Genomic DNA, 23,511 nt, shown 5'->3' with positions numbered 1-23,511 from the left:
AAACCAAAGGACAAAAGTTGCCCAAGGAAGAAGAGATGAGGAGGGAATAAAAGCAAGCTCAGAGACCAGCTCTTTAAATTACAGTTCTTACAATGGCCAGCTGGGAGGGAAGCCTTTCGCCTGGTGGAATGGCTGCTGCTATCTGACAGCTGAGGGAGGGCCAAAGACCGTAGGTCTCTCAGCAGAGCCGATGGAGAAGCCCTGCTTCCCTTCTCTCGTTGCTGGTCTGCCGCCTGATGGATATGATGGAAGAGATGTGGCTGGTGCAACTGCCAAGTGGAGATGAGGGAGAAAGGAGGAAACACATCCCTAAAAGATGCCATTTCAAGAGAGGAGACAATACAATCTATATACAAAAAAGGGGAGTGAGTGGGTGGTGGGGCTCATCAACCTAGGAAGGAAGCTCATATAGGAGAATCATGGAATTGTAGAGTTGGAAGGGACTTGGGGGTCATCTAGTCCAACCCCCTGTGATGCAGGAATCTCTGATTCTAAACCTCCACTGCCTTGCTGGACTAAACCCTGCACAAATCTGGAGTGGAGGGTTGGATGGCGCTTTGTACACCTCCTTCCAGCACCTCCTGCAGCCAAGCTGGTGCCAAACATCTTGCTCTGTTTTCCTTTGGACCACATCAGAGAGGCTGAGAGAGGGGTTTTCTTGTCTGGGCAGCCCAGGCCCTCCAGACACACGGCCCAGGCTGCTAATACAGCAGTCTGACTTCACCCCCAGAGGCACACTCCATTGTCTCTTGAGACAGATGGATTCCAACTACACTCACACTGTGGCTCTGTCAATTCCAATTGTGAGTCAAGGACCCGCCACCCGCATAGGATTATAATAAGACACAAAGACACATTATTTTTGGTTAATGGGCAAAATTAGGCCACAACTTTATTGGTTACAGCATGTGAGTAGTATTGGCTTAGGCACTGGATAAAACAGCAATACATGACTCCACCCCGCTCAGCAGGGAGTCATTTCAGGGTTAACAACCAGTGGGAGGAGCTTGTTGATGCAGATACAACTGGAAGCTTCCCCATGACGTCACCAGGGGTCGTGCCATGGCCCTTGCCACCAGCAGGGCATCAGACAGGATCCACGACCGCCGGATTCCTTTAACGGAATACCCAAAAGAGAAGGGGTAGATGATGGCGCATACCCAATCCTCCAACACAGCATACATATTCCAATGCCTTACTGCCAATACCAGAAAGTTGTGACGAATAGCTACGAGGTAGGCGGAAAAACCAAGAGGCTGGTGCCAATTTGCCAAATGGATAAAAAAGTCCTACCAGGCCCCTTGGGCAACCAAGGCAACCAACCGAAGTCCATAGCAAGGTCAATACGCAAAAGAAGCTGACCTAAGAGGGAGGGAAGGCGGGAGATCCAAAGAAAGCAGGAACAGACTGGGGACAGAGCGCTGCCGTGGCTGCTTAAATGCAGCTAACCCCGCCCACCAGCCAGCCCTATTGGCTGGCTGAAGGGCTTGGTCGCGGCAGCGGGGCAAATCAGAAACAGGGAGCCGAATACGCCTCCCTGCTGCTGCGGGAAGCTGCTCCCACTCACGACCCATCCCCTCCGGGAAGAGGAGAGGCCTTGTTCCACTGCTGAGACAGAACGGAGGGGCAGAGTGTTGCTGCAACAGCAGAAGCCCCCTGCTGATCTCATTACATTATGTTCCTGGAGGAGTTACTTTTAATTGCCTTAGTTGTTGCTAGTCTATGCCTCAAAATGACTCAGTTTCAACTGAAACAAAAGCCTGCTTGTCTTGAAACCAGAGCTCGAGATGTTCCAGGAAATTGCCCTGATTTTCATCTCCAGGGATTTCATGGATTAGGTTTAAAAAGAGAGAGAGAGAGAGAAGAAAATAATATTTAGCTCCCATTCATTCATGGATGTGACTGCGTGACCTTCCCCAAGGGGTGAGCAACAGAACAGAGCAGAGGTGATTTGCAAGTGTGTTTGGCAGCTTTTTGAAATCCTCAGAACCTCTTTCCTGAGTACATACGTCCACGGAAGCTGAATTCCTTCTAGGACCATTTTTTCAAGTCATATTTTTCATTGTCTATCCCCATATGAATATACATATGTCTTAAAACTGAACAACGGTAGTTAAAACACCACCAGCAATTAATAAAAAGCAAGCTGGTTTCCCCCCCAAAAAACAACAACAACACATTTAGATTGTTTCTCAAATGCTTCCAGTGGTGGGGCCACAGGAACAACTGAGACCGCCATATCCTGAGTCAGACTATGGCCCACTAAAATTCAGTGTTGTCTTCACCAGGCGTAGGGAATCTTTTTGGGGCTGAGAGCTGCATGAGGGCTGTATGTGGTCCTTGGCCTACAGGCTAGCCAGTGCTGGTCTGCACTGACTGGCAGCTGCTCTTCAGGGTTTCAAACACAGAACCTTTCCCAGCCCTAAGTGGACATGTTGGGGAAATTGAACTTGGGGGAGGGCTGGCCCAAGACATTTAGGCACTTGAGGCAAGCTCCAAAATGGCGCCCCCTTCCCACCAGGGAAGAATGTGTGAGGGAAGATCTACATTAGGAAAAAGGGAGGAAGAAAGATTGACATCAGAATTTGCTGGCCCAGTAGATCCTGCTGCTTGAGGCAGTCACCACACCTCGTCTGTTGGGTGAGCCGGCCCTGGCTTGGGGCTTTTTGCATGTGAAGCAAATGCTCTGTCACTGAACCAGTGACTTCCACATATATGGGGCCACTGCTGAAAAAACCCATTCCCTGATATTGGTTTGTTTCATATCTCTCATAGATGGGCCAGAGACCTGAACGGGCAGCAGTACAGCCTGCATAGTTAGTACTGGTGTAAGCTGCAGTGGGGAACTTCTGGCCCACAGGCCAAATTGGTACAGCATGGGTCCCACTTTGGCCCCCGAGGCTGCATTCCCCAAACCATGCCCAGCTGCCCTTTATCTGTGGCAGCAGGTGTCAAGGCAGCTGGATCAGCTGAATCTTAGCTGCACAGCCAGTTCCTGCAGAAAGCAGCTTTACCAGCCTGATGATTGGCGTTTATGAAGGAGCAAGCGCAGGGCTTGCAAAATGCTTTGCGCAGCATTTCTCAAGTGCCTGATGAGGTGGCAAAGCTTGGGAGGCACCATGCAAGGGTTTGGGTAGCCGCATTGACCCACAGATATCTGGCACATGGGGCTACTGGTTCCACAACTCCCAGTGTAGGTGCTCCTTCTGAGATCCTGGTCCCAAACTGCTAAGGCAAGGATGGGGAACCTGTGGCCCTCCAGATGCCATTGGACTCCAATTCCCATCAGTTCCAGCCAGCATGACCAATGGTCATAGATGATGGGGACTGCACTCCAACAACTTCTGCTTCCATGGCTTCCCCACAACTGCATTAATGACCAGACATAAAACTTTAAATCGGGCCTGGGAGTGATCAAGCAGTTAGCATAAGTGGCAGAACTGGTATAATCTGTTCTGAAGATTCTTGATTAGCACCAGCCTTCTTGATGCCATATTTTGCACCCACTGAAGTTTCTGAACAGTCCCAGTGGCACCCTGCCCAGATGTATGCCTCATGGTGGCAAGGTCATTACTCTTTAGATAGGGTCACAGCTGGTGAAACAGTCAAAACCAGTAAGTCACTCCTGGCCACTGATGTGACTTGTGCCTCCACTGAGAGGGCCAATGCAGGAGCAGACTATGCAACTGGCTCTTCCGAAGGAGTCTACCCCATCAACACTTTAACCATAGCTCAACCCAGAAATGATCATATTTCACTGATGGATGAAATAGCATTTCATGTCACTGATGATGAATCTGGGATTCCAGATGGAGCAGCAGAAATGCCAACTCATCAGTCATTGAACTGTCAGTGTTCCTGGTACTGCGGCCCACAGCTGACACATCTGTTTTGGACTCAGCCCTATCCTGCTAGTTTATGAGAATATCCTGCTTGGACTTTGGCCTATCCTTATCAGCAAATGAAGGTAGTATGACTCTGCCAGGGACCACAAGTATCTTTGCACAAAATAAACACCAGATTAGTCAGAAAGAAGTATATAATTAGCATGAACAGGTTTTGTTTGCATTATCCACAACAGTAGAACCAAATGGTTGTTCAGTTTATCTCACCAGCTTCTGAGCTGGGTGGCCAAGACCTGCTGCAGAAGTGTCTCTATGCACTACAGCACAGTACTGTGTGTTGAAAGTACTTTAGAAATAAGTAATCAAAGTAGGCACCTACAACAAAATGTTGCAGTGTATCCCCAGCCTCTGAGAGCATGACTTCTGTTTGGGGGGACAGCCAGCTTGCAACAGCTGGTTGTATCATTGATTGGGCAACAGGAGGTTTTCAGGAGGAGACCCCTGCACCCTGCCACCCTTTCCTACTCATTTACAATTTCCCCTGTGGTATATTCTGCTAAAATGCTGTTTGGGTCTGGCTGTCAGTCTTAGAGCCTGCTTTTTTGTGACAAAGTGAGGAAGAGGGGAAGGAAAAAGATATTGTCATGGGCACTCCCATCTTTGAGTGGTGGCAGGTTTCGAGGATCCCAACTCATACCCAAGGTTAGGGTCCTTAGGGTCACTGGAGACTGATGACATTTGTGCTGGCAAGGGTTTTGGGGGCAGTTTGAGGGGGAGCTCAGGTGTGCCATCTCATGGTGTGCATAGGTCCAAGAGACATGAATGGCGAGGGAGTTGCTGCCGTGACTTGCAACACCTGTGCCATGTTTGCCTTCCTTTCTGGGAATGTGCAAAACTACATCTGTAGCAAATGGTAAAGGTAAAGGACCCCTGGATGGTTAAGTCCAGTCAAAGGTGACTATGGGTTGTAGCGAACATCTTGCTTTTCAGGCTGAGGAGCCGGTGTTTGTCCACAGACAGCTTTCTGACACACAGAGGACCATGACAAGTGCTAGAGCACATGGAAATGCCGTTTACCTTCCTGCCAGAGCAGTACCTGTTTATCTACTCGCATTGGTACGGTTTTGGGCTGCTAGGTTGGCAGAAGCTGGAACACAGCAATGGGAGTTCACCCCATTGTGCAGATTCAAACTGCTGACCTTCCAATCGGCAAGCCCAAGAGGCTCAGAGGGACGCGGGTGGCACTGTGGTCTAAACCACTCAGCCTCTTGGGCTTGCTGATTGGAACGTTGGCGGTTCAAATTTGCACGACAGTGAGCACCTGTTGCTCTGTCTCAGCTCCTGCCAACCTAGCAGTTTGAAAGCATACCAGTGCAAGTAGATAAATAGGTACTGCTGCGGTTGGAAGGAAAACAGCATTTCTATGCATTCAAGCCCTTGTCACAGTCCTCAGTGCGCCGGTAGCAGTTTAGTCATGCTGGCCACATGACCCAGAAAGCTGTCTGTGGACAAATGCCAGCTCCCTTGGCCTGAAAAGCGAGATGAGCACCACACCCCATAGTCGCCTTTGACTGGACTTAACCATCCAGTGGTCCTTTACCTTTTTACCTGCAGCAAATGCAAACTGGTTGTCTTGCTGGAAGCGAATGTACAACAACTTGAGGCCCACTATGCACACTTTGAGTTATCAGGCAAGATGAAGAATTTATTGAGAGGGCAGAGCAGGCTGTCCTGGAACAGTGAAACAAGGAGGTGGGGTACCCCGGGGGGTGGGGGGAGGAAGATTGCCCAATGCAGGAAACATGCCACAGAGAATCAGGACTAGCTGGAACCATGCCGTGTCCCTGGAGTTGCAAAATCGATTCCATGACCTCACCTCAGACACTGCTTCTGGAAGAGAAGCTGCAGATCTCCGAACACACTGAGGTGGCTGTGGAAGGTACGGGGCCCTGAATGAATCCTGCCACTCCTCAGAGGAGGAGGAGACGAGTGGTGGTGATAGGTGACTCCCTACTGAGGGAAACAGAGGCAGCTGTGTGTGGAGGTAACAGGTTGTCCCAGGGGCTGTGCTGTCTTCCAGGTGCCAAGATTCAAGATGCGACAGAGAAATTGCCAAGTCTTAACAAGCCCTCTGACCAAAACCCCTTCCTTCTGATTCCTGTGGGTACAAACGATCCAATCAGACACTGCTTTCAACAGACAGCAAGCGACCATGAAACTCTGGGCAGGAAGCTGCAGGGCCTTGGGGCAGAGGGGTGGGGAGCCATGAGGTTCAGGCGAGAGAGGGAATGAGGAAAGAGAAAGAGGGGGAGTGAGAAGCCATACAATTGCATTCAGTAAAATGGATCCTCTTGAATCAATCTGATTTGAAAAGATTTGACTTGATCCTCCTGAAACTGCGTGTTTTGTTCATTCCTCTCCACCCCATCCCCCACCCCCAGTCAAATCAAACATCACCATCTGTTTCCAATGGCTGAACTGTAAAAATCAAGGATTGGGTAAGTTTCCAGTGTTGCAATGGTAGAAAAACATAGACAAAAGTCATGGATTTCTATGGATCCACATTTTTTTTTACAAGTGATATGTTGGTTATGATTGGCTTAAAGAAGAACCCCCTGGATCCCTAGATCCAGATGCGCGGCAAACATTCTCTGATAAGAGAGCCCCAGCAGTGGTTTAAATCACAAAACATGCAACTTAGTAAAGCATGGAAATAGAGGCTGTTAGACCTTTAGAATATCCCATTTCTAATTCACTTTCAAAGCTTCCCCTTTAGCATAGAAAAGACCACAAAGTTGATTTTATTTCTATTTATTTAGATCTCAGGGCAGTTCACAGCATAGAAATACAAAATAAAAAGACATAATAAAAAGAAGAACAAGAACAAAACAAGCCCATAACTGCCCTCCCACAATTTAATGATAAGTATACAGTACATTTAATCTCAAACTTGTTAAAAGTCAGATTTATGTGCTTTTCCATACAGCAGCAAGAAAAACACTCGTAGAAAAACATAATTACAGAACTTGGAAAAGGGTTTCTAAGCACGTGGTCTGGGCTTTGGAGCAATTAGCCCACTGTCTTCTCTGGTTGGAGTCACATGATGGAAGAAAGTGGACAGCAAGAATTTGTTGACCCTTCGCCACTCAGTGAGAGGGGGTATGACCTAGCTCTGGCAAAACAGTTTACTCTGTGCTTTTAACCCTTTCATGCATTAACTAGAGCTAAGCATGTGGGTTATATGAGGCTAAATTTCCCACAGGATCTCCTCAAAACCACCCTCAAATCATAGGTCACATGTCCACAGATGTTTTGTTAGCACCTTTATTGTTAATCAATCTAAAACTCTGTGAGCAAAGGTGGATTTAGGGCAGTGCGAGTGGTGGGGTTGCACCAGGCGCACAGGCGAGGAGCGTGCCTTCTCAAAGCCCAGTAAGATGGCAAACGCTTGCCCGGCTTCAGCGTGAGGCCTCTGACAGGGTCCTAGAGTCCTCCCACCTCCTTCTCAAAGCTGCAAGGGCTGGTGGGGGGAGGGTGACAAATGGTCCTGCACAAGCTGGCAAAATACCAAGGTTCGCCCCTGCTGTGATCACATGACTCAAAGTCATATTTTTGGTTTGTCACTTTTCAATAAAGTCAATGAGCAATATTCCAATCTGGACACAACCACTTGGCAGTTGCAATCAGCTGAGCGGCACCCTGTCAAGAACATAGAGGGATAATATGCTTCCTGTTCCTCCCATTGCCATTACAATGTGACACATTTGGACACATTCACAACTCAATCCAGAAATTACTGAATTTCACAGATGGGATAAATTATATTCTGAGTCACTCATCAGTGAGGCCAGTCCAATCTCTAAGCCTGCCTCCCTTGTCCCATCTGGCTTTATCATGCCTGACCAGCTCACCACCACCACATTCCCTGGATTATTTACAATCCACACCTTGCCTGGGTATGTTTTTCTCAAGTATTTGTGAAGGAACTCAAAGCCTCCCATTTATGCAGATATTTCTCCATCCAGAAAACAAACTTCAAGTGAGTCAGGTGCCAACATTTTCTTCCAGTCAGTGCTCTTTAAAAAAAGGTGTGTTTGCTTTGGCACATTAGTTTACCCAAACAGCCATGCAAGGGAGGCGTTTCCATGTTTCCCTTCTCCCATGTCTGCATAAATTTGGGGATGTGAGTCCACTCCAGGCATTGGAAGGGAACACAGCTGTAGGTGTCATTTCCCACCAAGAAGAGTTTCCCACCAGCTGAGGACAGAGAAGCCAGGATGGTAAGTCACACTCTATTTTTTTGTCCCACTGTTGCTCTGATGTGGATTGGATGATAAGGTGTGAAAGGATTTACTAGAGAGGCAGATTTATGCAAAGAGCAGTCAGAATTACAAGGATGAGTTTTTGAAAAGTTCCTTGCCTTCTCTGACACCTGATCCATCTAGAATGCACCTCTTTCTCCTTCTTGACCCATTAGCAGTCACTGCAGCTTCCTCTGGAAACCACAAAAAGGGACAGAGCAAAGTAAACTACCATATTTTTCGCCCTATAGGACGCACCGGCCCATAGGACGCACCTAGGTTTTTTTGGGGGGGGAATAAAGAAAAAAAATTTATCCCCCCCCAGCCGCGGCTTCAGCGGGCTCCCCAGGCTTGCTGATAGCTTCCTGAAGCCTGGAGAGCGAGAGGGGTCTGTGCGCACCCACCCCTCTCGCTCTCCAAGCTTCAGCGAAAGCCTGCATTCGCCCTATAGGACGCACACAGATTTCCCCTTCATTTTTGGAGGGGAAAAAGTGCGTCCTATACGGCGAAAAATACGGTATATTCAAAACAAATTAAAACAATTCTTTAAAAAGATAGTTAAAAAGACTCTTCTTAAAAACCTAAAAACGCCCTTAAAAGAATCAAGTCTTCAAAAAAGTTATATGATCTAAGAAAGTCTTTAAAAGAATCCTTCCAAAAGAATTTAAAAATTAAAATGTAGCACCTTAGAGACCAACTGAGTAGTTTTAGGTATAAGCTTTTGTCTGCATGCACACTTCTTCAGGTATCTTAAAGGTAAAGGACACATTAATTTCAGTAGCTCTGCTCTGACTCAGATTTAGTCAGATACAATCCATTTTAAACAGAAAAGGAAGCTCTAAATATAAATATTTGATAACACCCTCTTGAACTATTTGTGTGTCTGTTTTGCAGAAAATCCTCTTGAGCCTGACTGCCTTGTCTTTGACACTTGCCTTGTGTCAGGGATACTGCATGCTTAGCCAGCACAAAGTAGAGATTAAAGATGGTAAGTAAACAGCAACGCAATGTTGATAAGTGGGACGCGGGTGGCGCTGTGGGTAAAACCTCAGTGCCTAGGACTTGCTGATCGTAAGGTCGGCGGTTCGAATCCCCGTGGCGGGGTGAGCTCCCATCGTTCGGTCCCAGCTCCTGCCCACCTAGCAGTTCGAAAGTACTCTTAAGTGCAAGTAGATAAATAGGTACCGCTTTATAGCGGGAAGGTAAATGGTGTTTCCGTGTGCGGCACTGGTGCTGACTCGCCAGCTGCAGCTTCGTCACGCTGGCCATGTGACCCGGAAGTGTTTTCGGATGGCGCCGGCTCCCTGCCGCTTGAGCAAGAGGAGCGAGCAACCCTAGAGTCGGTCACGACTGGCCCGTTGGGGGAAGGGGTACCTTTACCTTTAACTTTACTGTTGATAGGCAATCTATTTATGGCCAAATTATTATTTAATGTTTGGGAAATGTGTTCCTGACTAGAGATTTTTTAGCATACACCTACCAAATCTGCTCTTGCAGAACCAGAACACAGACCAAAATGCAGCTACCTTCAAAATCTACACTTCTCCGGATATTGTGATGCTGCTCAGTCTAAAATGACCTAACGCTGCTCCCGTCTCATCTTCTCATTGATGAGTTCCTGCTTAAGCTCTTACTTTTATTATGTATTTTGTGTTTCTTATATTGTATTTTTAGGTTGTGAACTGCCCTGAGTATGGTATATAAATAGTAATAATAATAACTGGTAGAAATTGAAACGGCCAGATTCCCCATCCCCAGGGCACCCCATTCACTCCCACCCTGTTTTAAGCTTGGAACCACCGTCTGCAGATGCAAGCAGGAGACTGCATGGCCGCAGTATAAGCAAGACAGACGTCCAGGGTCACTACCTTTCTTGTCAGCAACCAGGACATGCAAGAATAAAGGTGGCAAAGCTTCCCACTCCACTCCATGTCAGGAAACACTTTACCTACTACATTTTCACGTATCAGGCTGCTGTCAGAAGCACAGGAGGATCTGGACAAGTGGACAAGTTGCAGCCACTGTGCTTCTCTTGAGCAGTCTCTGCATTGTGCTGAGCAGCAGCTTCTGATTGCATTGATGTTAAATGTATAGGATTTCTCTCCCTAGGTCAGCCGGTGCTGCCCACTGAGTGTACCGATCTCCATGATGGCAGCAAGCATCCATTCGGCTCTAAGTGGAATACAGCGCAGTGCATGGAATGCACATGTAGTGAAAGGGGACTGGGATGCTGTTCCAGGTAGGCCAAATAACCAGAATAGCACTGGGTCTATTAATCTCTTTCAAATTATTTTGCTCCGTTCTCTCTGAAAGACCTTCTGCTCAATAAACATTCATGGACGGAATTAGCTGAAGACGGGTGATCCAATTAATCTATACACCTGAAGATAGGTTGCATAAAATTTTTGCCTACATTTCCTTGAACCAAACAGTGAATTGATTGATTAATTAAGATATTTATAGACTTTATAGAAAGCAGAGTCATGAAATTTGATCTGGTAACAAGCACTGAGCATGTCCAGAGTGCCTTTCCAATCATCTGATGACCAGGCATTCGCTGTGTGGAAGCTTGGACTTTGGGATCTCCCTGAGTCCCAGATCCTCTCATCCAGAGACCACCTAGGAGCTGGTGCTGGGGAGAGGGACCCCGATGCGCCCAATGGAACAGGACCCCTCCTCTTTCCTGCACCTTCCTGTCTCCTTCTGTCTCCCTCCTGGCTGGCCTCTTGGTTTCGCACCAATATTTTGCTTCACCCTTTTTTGTGCATGGGTGCTGCCCTCAACCAACGCAAACATATGGGGGGGGGGGGAAAGAATCATCGTACAGCAACATGCAATGGCATATTGTGCAAGACATTCAGCTTGGATTCCCCAGGAGAATTTGGCCTCAGAGGAAATGTTTTCCAAGGGCTTGGTTTTCCCTGGATGGAGCAAACATCTTGCAAAACTGTTTTTCTGCCAGGCAGTTCCAATCATTCTTGGCATGTCCTAAGTGAGCAGGAGGAAGGAGCGCTCCTCTACAAGATCTCCATAAGCTCAGGGAAACCTTAGTTTACACATTGTTCTTCTTCTTTTTAGGTACGGTGGTATTGTTGGTGTTCCAGGATGTAAAGCAGTGGTAAATCCAAACACATGTGAATATGAGTTCTATAAACTGGATGATCCCTCCAAACCCTGTTTCTGAGCTTTACAAATCCCACCCAAATTCCTTCCATGTAAGAGAATCTGAATAAATCAGTCATATATGCATTTTGGTGTGTATCTGTTGTCTTTACTTGATATCACTACTTGCAGAATTTGGTACATATCATAATGATAGTGATGGACATGCCTATCTCAGCTATCAGCAGCTTTTTAGATTCTAATGGGTGGCGCTGTGGTCTAAAAAACAGAGCCTAGGGCTTGCCGATCAGAAGGTCGGCGGTTTGAATCCCCACGACGGGGTGAGCTCCCATTGGTCAGTCCCTGCTCCTGCCCACCTAGCAGTTTGAAAGCACGTCAAGTGCAAGTAGATAAATAGGTACCACTCCGGCGGGAAGGTAAACGGCGTTTCTGTGCGCTGCTCTGGTTTCGCCAGAAACGGCTTAGTCATGCTGGCCACATGACCCGGAAGCTGTCTGTGGACAAAAGCCGGCTCCCTTGGCCTATAGAGCGAGATGAGCACCGCAACCCCAGAGTCGTCCACAACTGGACATAACGGTCAGGGGTACCTTTACCTTTACTTTTTAACTCCTAGGTAAGTGCAGGTGTGGATTTATAGTTATTTGTGGCCCTCTTCCTTCACATAAACAAATATGATTATGTCGACATGGGGGGGGGTGAGTCGACAACAATAATATTTCTGGGTTTGCACTGTGATTCCCCTCCCCAAACAACTTGGGAACAATTCCTGCTGGAGGAAAAGGTGGTGCTACGTTTCTGAAATACATGCCCTCCCCCCCAAAAAAAATTTGGGGGAAATATGATGACAAAGCTGCTGCTGCTGATCTTGATGATACTTTTGTACTGCCTCCCAAGACAACTTGTGAATCATCTGGAGCAAGTTTATAACAATGCTGATGCCTCCACACTGGGAACCCCCTTCCCCACAAAAGGGGGGGGGGCTTGGAAGATTTAGGGAAAAGATCAATATGATTTAAATTCTGATAATGATTATAATAAGGCATCTGCACTGCCCCCAACAACAATAGCTTGAGAAAAATTAGGTAAAATTAGATCATGGGGCCAGGGCCGGATTTAGAGAGGCCCTATGCTATTCCACTTGTGAGGCCCCTCCCCTACCTCCCCCCTCATGACGAGAATAAAATGGAAGAGTGTTGTAAACAAAACTGAGTGAAGCCATGGATGATGCCGGGTACTTAAAATTCTGCAATTCACAATTTCTCCTTCTAAAGGACATAAGATGTTATTGTTAAATACCATGGTGATTTTAGAAATGCATAATATTAACCCTGAAAAACTTTTGCAATAAGTGAACTTTGTAAACCTTTTGTGGAATAGGCATTATTTTTTTAGGAAAATGAAGTTGCAATGTTATTCCTCAAAAAAACACCTTGAGTTTACAAATTATATTGCCGTGGAAGCATAAATAATATTATATGATTACCTGACAGTGTGGCACTTTTAGAATCCACTTTATGTTGTCATTAGAAAGTCATTTTTAAAATAGATATTAAGAAGTAAACTACAACCATCAAATACAGTAAGGCTAAAATGTTTTTTTCCTAACTTCCTCATAGCAAAATCATCCAAAACTTCATCAAAATTTGTTTGTCTAAGTTTGTCACTTTCAAAGTATGGTCTTCCTGTTATATACCTGCTGAGATTGATAAGGCATCTGGCCCTCATCTGAATCTCATAGCTCTCCTGACAGGTGATTTGGTCTGCAGTCACAGTATGGAAATAAAGGAGGAGATTGCCCACAAGATACCAGGCACTCTACTATTCAAATTAGGCCCCAGTGTTTTTCTTACAATCCCCTTCTCAATGAATTAATCAATTTTAATCTAGCATGTAAAATCTCAAAACTTTCTTATTGTGAATTCGAGCAAGTAAACTACTGCTCTCACTTCATTACAAACAGTATTTCTACCTGCAACACACTTGAGCAAACATGCTCCTCTTCCTTTCACAGATATTTTGTTTCCATTTGTAACTGTAACTGCCTCTGATGAGTTATCATTTAACTCTCGGCGGGGGGGATTAGCATCAGACGTCATGTGCATGGAAGTTGCCAAATCAATTAACCAACTAGAAGGGTTACTGTTAATAGCACCAGTTTTCCTATAATTTGTTATTGCTGGACAGTTCGGATGAACTGCAAAAGCATTTTTAGTTTGCTTTCTGTTGCCACCCTGGAACTTTTCTTTATTAGTGCCACTTTGTTTTGTACGTTTCCTTGCAAATGAAGGAAAACAACTTTTCTGCTTGTATATGTTGATAATATAATTTAGGTTGCTGAGAACAAACAAGGTTGTACAAAAACAAGATTGTGAGCAGGCCTGGCCAGGACATAGGCATCCTGACTGTGACAAAGGTGACCTGTGTGCTTGCTTGCTTGATTAACAGCCGTTGGGAACTTCAAGGTTCCTGCTCTCCCTTCTTATGGTCTTTATACTGGACCTGGAGACTCCAATAGAGAGCATTCCATGTCAAGAAGTAGGGCAAGTGGGCACCCTCTCAAATGGCAGGGCAGGAGCTACACGGAGCCGGGCCTTTTCACTGGTGGTGCCCATTGTATGGCTTGCTCTTCCCAGACCTGCTCTCTTTTGGCCTGTATTTTGGAGCTTTATAATTTAGGAAGACTTTGGAGGAACTGGTTGACAAGTCTTATCAGTCGCTGACGTATGAGTGGATTTTATTTGCTGCTATTCTGGGCTTCTGGTGCACCAGGGTTTACACCAGCGTAATAGAGTTGGCCAGGATGGCAGAAGGGATACAATTTGCGAGCTTTCTCCATTATCTGCACAGCAGGGGGTGTTCAGTCAACAGTGCAAAGGCTGAGCTGAAGTGTTTCCTGCTGGTTACCTGCTTTCAGCAATAGGGGTCGTTGTTTGGTAGTACCTGATTGGTAGCTGTCAGATTCTAGAGCTCCCTATTGGTGGCTCTTAGGTAATTCCAAAAATACAGAGTCCATTAATAAAACACAGTGTTCATTCATAAAGCAGTAACATAAATCTCCATTGCTACATATTGGGTGTGTATTTCAGCGGTTGAACGTACACACTTATGGCCATGCTGTAGTGTAGTGCTTATGTGACTGTGAATAAAAGGTGGCTGAGCTCTGTCAGGAGTTCAGCCTACACTCGAGTAGGACCCTGGCAGAGACACATGCCCGACTGGCATGTTTTCTCCCTCCTAGTCGATCGTTCAGGAGCTTCATAAGCTTTCTTCAGCCCGAACATCACAGCGACCGATGCCAACCGACACGGCACACTTAGGGATCCGCAGAGTTTGCACAGCATTGCGTGACAGACCTCAGCAACTCAGCATGTTGGCTAATCTACTTTATTTACATATAAACACACAGAGAGCACTACAACATGGCTCCCTCTCTCTCTAGCATCAGACAGCAAAGAGAAAAAGAACAAAGGACAATAGTCCCACTTCACGGAACACAGTAACACAAACATCCTGTCTCCATCAGTTCCCACTCTGTGGAGTCAGAACATATACCGTCATGTGGGAGACAACAATCGTATGACTGCAATCATAGATCAGGAATTCTAACAGGCTCATCATCCCAGGTTTTTTTTTGGGGGGGTGACAAAACTGATTTCAAGTAAGTGCCCCCCCTTTATTTCCATAACAAGTCCTTGAGTCTGTACTCTGAATAGTGACACCAGGGACCTAGAAGGTGCAGGGCTTGTCAATCCAACCCATGCACAGTCTCATCGGGGCTGACCTTAAGGCAATTGGAGCAATTTGGCTAAATTGGGCCCCATGGGCTGCTCCTAAGGGTGCTCCTGCACCAGGGCAATCTAGATGGATTTTATTTATATGTATAAGATTTTGCAGACTTTGGCTGTGACCTGTGGCCCTACCAAAACAAAAAAACCTCAAGTTGTGCCCACCCCACTGCTTCTAACTGGGCCCCACTGGCTAGCCCTGAGTCTCATAGTTGCTGGGCCGGAGTTGCCCTGCTCTCGCATGAAGTCTTGGGTTTGCAATTTTGGGAGAGGGGAGACTGCGGCACTAGGGAGATGGCAGGCTGGCGAGGCCCTCTAGATTATGAGGCCCAAGTTGCCCTGCCCTCACATGAAGTCTTGGGTTTGCATTTTGGGAGAGGGGAGGTTGCATGCTGGGGAGCGGGCACACTGGCGAAGCGCCCTAGATTTAGAGGCCCTAGGCTTCAGTCTACTTAGCCTATACATAAATCCCGCACTGCATGGGGCTGATGAGGCCTCTGAACTAGGTGGCCTCCTGCAACCGCTTTGCAACAACCTCTGCTGTGCAGCAGGCAGCAGAAACAAAAAAGCATTCCCATCTCCTCCCCTCTCTCTCATATTGCACTGAGGCACCTCTCAAGTAGCTGCCTGCTTCATATGTCTGCAGGCAAGAAAAGAAACACGGCAGCCATGGGTTGACCCCCCTATTTCTGCCTCCAACCCACCCCGGCATTTTCAAAAATTCCCTCAAGGAGCAACACAAGGAACAGGCAATTCCTGCACTGCTCCGCATCCCAACACACACTTTTTAAATAAAAGAGTAGCTGCCTGCCTACTGCTCCATGTGGCTGGCAGGCAGCAAAGCAAAACTGGCAAGTGGGTGGATTCTGCCATTCTTCCTCCAGCACTACATAGGGTGAGGTGGGGCAGATTGATGCAGAAAAATTCAATATCATATTTTATGTAACAAAAATGAGTCAAATAATTTTTTTGCTTTATGCATAGCATAACTAATCAATATTATAATAGAACTATTATAAAAGAACTATTATAGTTAGAAGAACAAGAATATAATGACTTTAGTAAAAAAAATATGAATTTTGTATCATTCTGCTCCACCTACAGGGCACTTTGTTACATTGGATGGGGCACTTTGATACAAAGTGTAAATTTTATGGGAATGGTAACTATTTGCAAAAAATTAATGAAAAAAATTTTTTTTATTGTGAGAGATCATAATCAGCCATACAATTTATTACTTAAAATCTAAATAACATATCAAAACTAACAGTGTTTCACACATATCATAGACTTTATGGCAGGTTTTCTTAACAAAACATCAAAACTTATATTAATCTTTCATCAAACACCTATCCATTAAAAAAAACTTTGAAAAAACTTGTAAAAGTATAAGAACTCACATTAGATGGTTAAAAAATAGCAATTTAAACAAAATACTTATAAGAAATAAGATAATTACTTAATGTTTAGCTTCTATTGCACATTATGTCCACTGAAGTCAATAGAAAAAGTATAAAGAGATGATCGAGATGTGCCCTTTGAGAAATTTGGTTTTGGCAACTGCAAAACAACATCCTTGAAATCAATACTTGCCTTATCATCTAGAATGGGGAAGACAAACATACAAGATCCTGTTTTTCCCCTGAGACATGACACTTGAAATTCGGTCATATTATATTATTATATACGATGTAAAACAGCATTGGAACACTTTTACATTTCATGTAATTTTTTAGTTGGCCGCGCTAAAAACACACCTACTCTCATCAAATGATAACAGCTAACTGGTGGGCGGCGCGGTCTCAGCTGTTGTACTCACACATGTATACAAACATTTTAGTGATGTCACGACACGAATAATGTTTCTCAAAATTGAAATATTGTTGGTGTATCAATGTGCCCCTTGCATCAATGTGCCCTGCCTCACCCTATACACACTTTGAAACAAAAAACAAAAAACACTCCTCCGTGCCCGGAGCAGCTGCCTGGCAAAGCAAGGAGGAGGGAAGCAGACCCTGACATGTCTGCTCCCTCCTTTTCAAAAGGACCCCCCCCCCCCACAGACAATAAAATGTTTCCCTCCACATTTTCCATAAGCCCTTCCATGGGTGGCAAAGTAAAGGGAAGGCTGGCGGGTGTGACACTTTTGAGCTCTCATGCTTTTTCAAAGGCCCTTTCATGGGCAGCCAAAGCAGAGGTGGTGAACAGCACTTCCCGTACCCCTAACAGCACCCCCAACCCCAAGTCCCTCTCTGGTTTAGTCCCACCACATCTGCCAAGGCAAGGGCTTCCCTCCAGAAAGGAGTGGACGAAGGAACAGCAGAGCCAATTGTAGCTGGAAGTGCAGAACCAGAAGAATCACTAGACTCTCCCCTCTCTCTGCGTTGGGTTATCAGCCCTCAGCTTAGATGGTTGCCTGCACATTATTTGTTAAAATATTTTGTTTCTAGAAGGGCTAGAGACTTCCTTTTGTTAAAAAGAAAGCTCATCATACAGCCCAGGCTAGCATAGGTTCAGGTGCAATTACTCTAACTGCACCATTGGAAATTGGGCCCTGCTAGGAAGTAGGGACTCCTATTGCTTGGTGTCCAAACAACTCACCAATCACAATTCTGACTTGGCTGAAACCTCTGACAGACAGGAGTGGCCAGGCTGGCTCATTTAACCGAAGCTGCTTAGAAAATGCACATTGTGCTTCATAACTTTCTTCCTAGGAGGGTTAGAGACTCACCTTTTAAAAGGCACCTCTCTCTGGGGCAGGGGGGGGCAGTTCAGAGACCTGGAGTGGCAGCAGTGACTGCCCAGAGGACTCCCAAGGAGAGGGGAGAAGAGGAGGCTGAGGAACCCTCCACAAGGGAGGGGTGAGGGGCTGCCGGCTCTGCAGGCAAGAGGTGACACAACTGGGCTCCTGAGCCCCACAGTAGTCTACAGAAAGAATGTAGTTGGTCAAGGGAGCTGTGGACTCAAAAAGGCTGAAAACCTCTGCTCTAGCCAATGATCCCAAACTGTCTTTGATGCTGAAAAAAAGACACAACCACAGTATAGCTCAACTCTTGTTTCTTGGGTAGCTCATTGAGAGTGCCAGAATGAGGGTGGTGTAGGCGGTTCCCCCATCCAGGTATTAATAATAAAACCTATACTTCTACGGGTACCTACTCAAAGTTAAACCCTGAGTTATTGAGTCACCACAACTATGACATAATGCACTTGAGAGCATGCGCTGAATGGAAGGCGGGAGGCAGAAGGGTGCCAAATGAATCTTTGGGGCGCCAAATTTTGTCCTCGCTCAGGGCGCCATATTCCTAAAGTCTGCCCCTGCCATTGAGTGAGATGCCTTTTTGTGCATCTCAGCTGAGCTGAAGTTCCTCCTCCAGATGTCACTGGACTGCAACTCCCATCAGTTTCCCTGATTACAAAAGCAGATAAACAAGCCGGTTTTGTTTCTGACACAGTTCATTAAAATGGCAATCAGCTTAATCTTATGGCTTAATTTAAAAACACAGCTAAATGAGCAAGCAAATGATCTCAAGATCTTGATAGACCCAGAATTGTTATAGTCATCTGCTGATTTTCCTTCTCTTTTGCCTCTTTCAGAAAGTCATCCTACCACTGATTGTTTTGCCCCATGGGTTTTGCTTCCTTGGCCCCTTCAAAGCAGAGATAAAAAATGGCAACATTGTCAAGCAGCCTATTAATATGAGCAAAGGATGATTTGATGCTTTGAACACACACACACACACACACACACACACACACACACACGTAAAGGACCCCTGGACAATTAAGTCCAGCCAAAGGCGACTATCTCACTATATAAATTTGTTTTCCTACATTTTGTTATTTTCCATTTTGTTATTTTCCAATTCAACAAAAGTAGTGACTTCCCGCTCACCCAACATTGATGCTTATCACCCAATTATCCAATTTCATCCTCTTTAGCATGTTTCTTAATATGTTCTGCTATTTTCTTACACTTCAATCCCCACTATGGTCTTCTCGTATGGGAAATAACTTCTTAAATAGACTACAGTCTATTTAAGGCCGTCTTTAGCATATGCGCCACTGGGGTGCAAAGATCCGCCCAGCGCCCCCAAATTTACTTTAGCCCCCAAATTAACTTTTATTATGCCTGTGTCACTTTTATCATTTGATAAATAGCGCTCACACCTGCGCAGCTCCAAAAGGAGGGCTTTTTTGTGTTTTTTGTTTAAAACCAGCTTTTCTAAAGAAGACAAAGAACACTTGTAAAGTGTAAAGACTCCAGGCATGCGCTTACAGTCGTAGGGAGGTGTCTGGAAGATGAGACGGGCGGGCATTGTGCGCATGCGTGGGAGAGCCGTCTCGGGCAGCCTTTCATTGTGGGAGCAACCTTCTTTCTAGAAGAGCTGGGAGGGCCCTTGTGAGCACACATATACAAGTTCTTCTTGGGAAGGTTCCGGAGCCTGCGCACACTCCCGTCGCTGGATAGGCGCGTTCTCTTTCCTGTCACTCCCCCTCCTCCTGGCTTTGGTGAGCGGCAGGCATGCGGCGCAAGATCAGTCGTGTCGAAGGTGCTGCTGACCCCGCTGCCGCAGTGCAGCTCAATACAATATGCTTAGGTGGCTTCATCGGTGGGCGCCTGGTGCCCCCCAGAATTCGGCACCCGGTGCTCTGCACCCTTGCACCCCCGGGTAAAGACGGCCCTGGGTATGGACATTCCCTTTAAGCCAGGCATGGCCAAACTTGGCCCTCCAGATGTCTTGGGACTACAACGCCCACCATCCTTAGCTAACAGGACCAGTCGTCAGGGATGGTGGGAATTGTAGTCCCAAAACATCTGGAGGGCCAAGTGCTGCCATGCCTGCTTTAAGCAGTCCTCCTTAAAAGATTCTCAATTTGTGTCTCTAATCATTGCCTCGGGTTTGCCCTCTCTGCATATTCCAGGATTTCCACCAGCCATTCTTCCTTTGAGGGTATCCTCTTATCCTTCTATTTCTATACGTAGAGAATCCTTGCCACTGTATACATAAATACAGCTGAAGCTTTCTTTGGAATTTTGCTTTCTAACATCCCCAGCAGGAAGAATTCTGGCCTCTTGGGAAAGGTCACTTCATCTCCCCCCCCCCCCCAATTTTGTATCATGTCCCAAAAGGCCTTGGTCTTCCTGCAGATCCACCGCATGTGATAAAATGACCCCTCACAGTTCTTGCATTTGCAACATTTCTTTGATACATTCTTATACATTTGAGCTAGTTCTTTGTAGATAGAAACCATCTGCACAGAGGCCTCTTTAACTGTGTGTGTGTGTGTGTGTGTGTGTGGTGTGTAACTGGTCCTGAAAGCAACTGCCTCTCCCACTCTGGAGGGCACAGCTAAAGAATACCAGGCCATCTAGTCTCGGTTCTAAAACTTCCAAGGAAGGCCAGTCCCACCTTCCCTGGTAATCTGTTTCTGAAGAAATTTGTGTTTGTTCATGCTTCAGTCATAAGGCATCTTTAGCAACCTTATGGCCAGGGACTTCTAGCAAGAAAAGAAGATCTTGCCATGCTTCAGTCATAAGGCATCTTTAGCAACCTTGCGGTCGGGGGCTTTTTAGCAAGAAGGGAGAGGCACCAACGGCCACGCAGGGAGGAAAACATGGCCCCCCAGGACCAGACTACGGCTGCACTGAGGCAGAAAACGCCACTTCCCTGGAGCCCCAGGGAAGTGAATTCCTAAGCAATATTTTGGGAGATGTACGTGGGTAGCGCTGTGGTGTAAGCCAGTGAGCCTTGGGCTTGCCGATCAGAAGGTCAGTGGTTCGAATCCCCGCAACTGGGTGAGCTCCTGTTGCTTGGTGCCAGCTCCTGCCTACCTAGCAGTTCGAAAGCACGTCAACGTGCAAGTAAATAAATAGGTATCATTCCAGCGGGAATCTAAACGGCGTTTCCATGCGCTGCTCTGGTTTCGCCAGAAGTGGCTTAGTTATGCTGGCCATATGACCAGGAAAAACTGTTTGCGGACAAACGTCAGCTCCTTCGGCCAGCAAAGCCAGAGTCGTTCGCGACTGGACTTAACTGTCAGGGGTCCTTTACCTTTTTACAAGTAGTGTGAATTCCTCTCAGCGAGAGTAGTTTAACAATCAATCCCTCTTCCCAGGCAAGTTTATTAAAACTTCAGCTGTAGGGAGACCTTGGCTTAGGCATTGGGTGTTTATCCCTCCCAGTCCCTGGCCAGGGATCTGGGGAACATCAGGGTTATCCAGAATATGTGGGGATTAGTTTTGACTTCCGGGTTGGCGCCATCGCCGAATGGCGGACTCCCTCCGAGCTCCGGAGGGAGTCTGCTCGGCAGGGGCTGGGTCCTACCGCGCCGGCGACGCGGGGACCCTTAAAAACCACGGGCACAGAGCCCGTGGACATGGGGACTCGGCTGGCACCGCTAGCGCCCTCCCGACTCGTGAAGGAGCCTTTTTAAAGGCTTCGGATCGGGTGCCGGGGAGTGGCGTGGTGCTTTGAGTCCACTGCTTCCCCTGCCGAGCGCAGCCGCATGCCATTCGACGGAGAGCGCTGACTTCTTCCATTGGAAATTCGGACTATCAACAACAACCCGTGAGTAATTGGGAAACCGGGTACAAAAGGAGAAAAAAAGAATTTTTTTTCGGATTCGGCACGAGCGGGGGTGATCTAAAAAGGAAGTCAGTCCCCCCCCCAATTGTAAACATTCTAAAACAAGGACTGGGTAACCAAGATCGAAAGAGAAGTTTATTGCTGATAAAAATCATTAATTCCCCGATGGGAAATTACAAGAACTGTGCTGGAGGAGAAGAGTGGAGGGTGAGAGGGAAAATGCAACCCCCCCTGGGAACCGGGGCGATTCGTAGAGCCTGGCGAAGAGAGACGGAGACTTTGACAGCTGTCAAAGTAGCTGTCAAAGCTGGAGAATATAAAGAGGACTTTGTTACAAGGACTTTGCTGGCTAATTCTGTTACAATTTGACACAATATGGATATAAACTGTCGGAAAATAAGGAACAACAATTTGACTTTTGGAGTAGAGGATATAAAGTTACTACAATCCCCCTAGAGGGGTTTCGGGACATTACAAGTGGTCGTATGTGGAAAATTACTCTGAGATTCGCACAGGACTTATCTTCTGGGAAAGCAGCAAAACTGAAATAGTATTTTGTCTACAGAGGTGTTTACATTAAAAGGAGACAATAGAATTTTCTATTGAAGAAAGGAAGGGACTGGACGTAAGTTTTTGTTCCTGAACAACAAACCTCTGTAGAGATACCAGATTTCGGAATAAGAACGTTTTAGCAGGTGAACAAGACAAGAAACCTGAGAAAGTAAGGAATAAAAAGAATAAAGGACTAACTACGACACGGAAAGAACAATGGGAGGAGCAGCAAAGACCAAGGAAATTAAAGGCCTCTATTAGACTGGATTTTTGAAGTTAAACATCATTAAATAAATAAATTAAAAGAAAACCGGCAAGGTGGAATGGGAAAAAATCTGGCCATGGACTTGAGACCTCCAGGCTGACAACATATAGACTGATGGACATGGGGAATTCAAACCGGGGAAGGGAGGGGGGAGTTTTGGAATCCAAAGGCTATGTAACCATCTTTTTGAATCTTCTTATATTTTTTACCTTCTATTTTTTTATATAATTTTTGTATATCATGGTATTTTGATTTGACATGTTTAAAAAAAGGGAATTCGTGGAAGGAAATTGGGGTAGATCTTGGGGAAAAATCTTTTTTCTTTTTCTGTTAATGATGAGGGATGATGGTAAGATTGTATAATTTAAATTGGTTGATGGGTTAAACATATTAAGCTTTAAATTGGGAGTGAGAGCTTGTGGAATCAAATTAATGAAAGGGGAATATAGTCGGGAGGGGGAGGAGGGAGTCCTAGAAAGAAGATAACGAAAGTAAGGCTCTAAATATATTCTATCTTTTCTTTTCTGTTATATTTCTATATTATTGGAAACTAATAAATATGATTTAAAAAAAACAAAAAACAGAATATGTGGGGATTGGGCTGGCTCTGGAGAACGTCTGTTCTGCCCCCCATTTCGACACCGTCGCAGGAGGAGAGCAATGACAACCTAACAGCCTATGGCCAATGCCTCCCCTCAAAACAACCCCTTTAATGGGGAACCCTGGGATCGGCGCCGTGGGGGAGGGGTCACTGCTCCCCCCCCCCCATTTAGGGAAGACAGACTAAAGGATTCCGCCCAAGGCCTGAAACCGCCAAAGTTGTGACGTTTTGCTACGGGGAAGGCAAAATCTGCCAATGCAGAAAAATTCCTTTCCAGCCCTTCAACAGCGACCATAATGTAGCAGCGCCTGCGTACCTGTGGAGAAGAGGTTAACCTGCAAAAGAAGTCTTAACTGAGGGAGGGCAGGGTGGGAGAAGCTCTGGAGCCGACTGAGAACTCCCAGGCAAGTTCTGCCCACTGTTGTGTGGGCTGGTCAGTCCCTCCCCTTACC

The 23,511-nt window shown here is 46.2% G+C and overlaps 1 long non-coding RNA gene across 1 annotated transcript in view; it reads left to right on the top strand.

The window, feature by feature from the left end:
• Positions 1-8,107: 8,107 nt before the first annotated feature.
• Positions 8,108-23,511, top strand: part of LOC308483575 — a 50,018-nt gene continuing 34,614 nt past the window's right edge. Inside the window, exons 1-2 of the long non-coding RNA XR_013989691.1 lie at positions 8,108-8,125; positions 9,041-9,134. This is a non-coding gene — a long non-coding RNA (uncharacterized lncRNA). The remainder of the gene's footprint in view (positions 8,126-9,040; positions 9,135-23,511) is intronic.

Source organism: Podarcis pityusensis, assembly GCF_964106645.2.
Source record: "Podarcis pityusensis genome assembly, chromosome: 8".
NCBI lineage: Eukaryota > Metazoa > Chordata > Lepidosauria > Squamata > Lacertidae > Podarcis > Podarcis pityusensis.
This window is presented reverse-complemented; position numbering and strand designations above follow the sequence as displayed.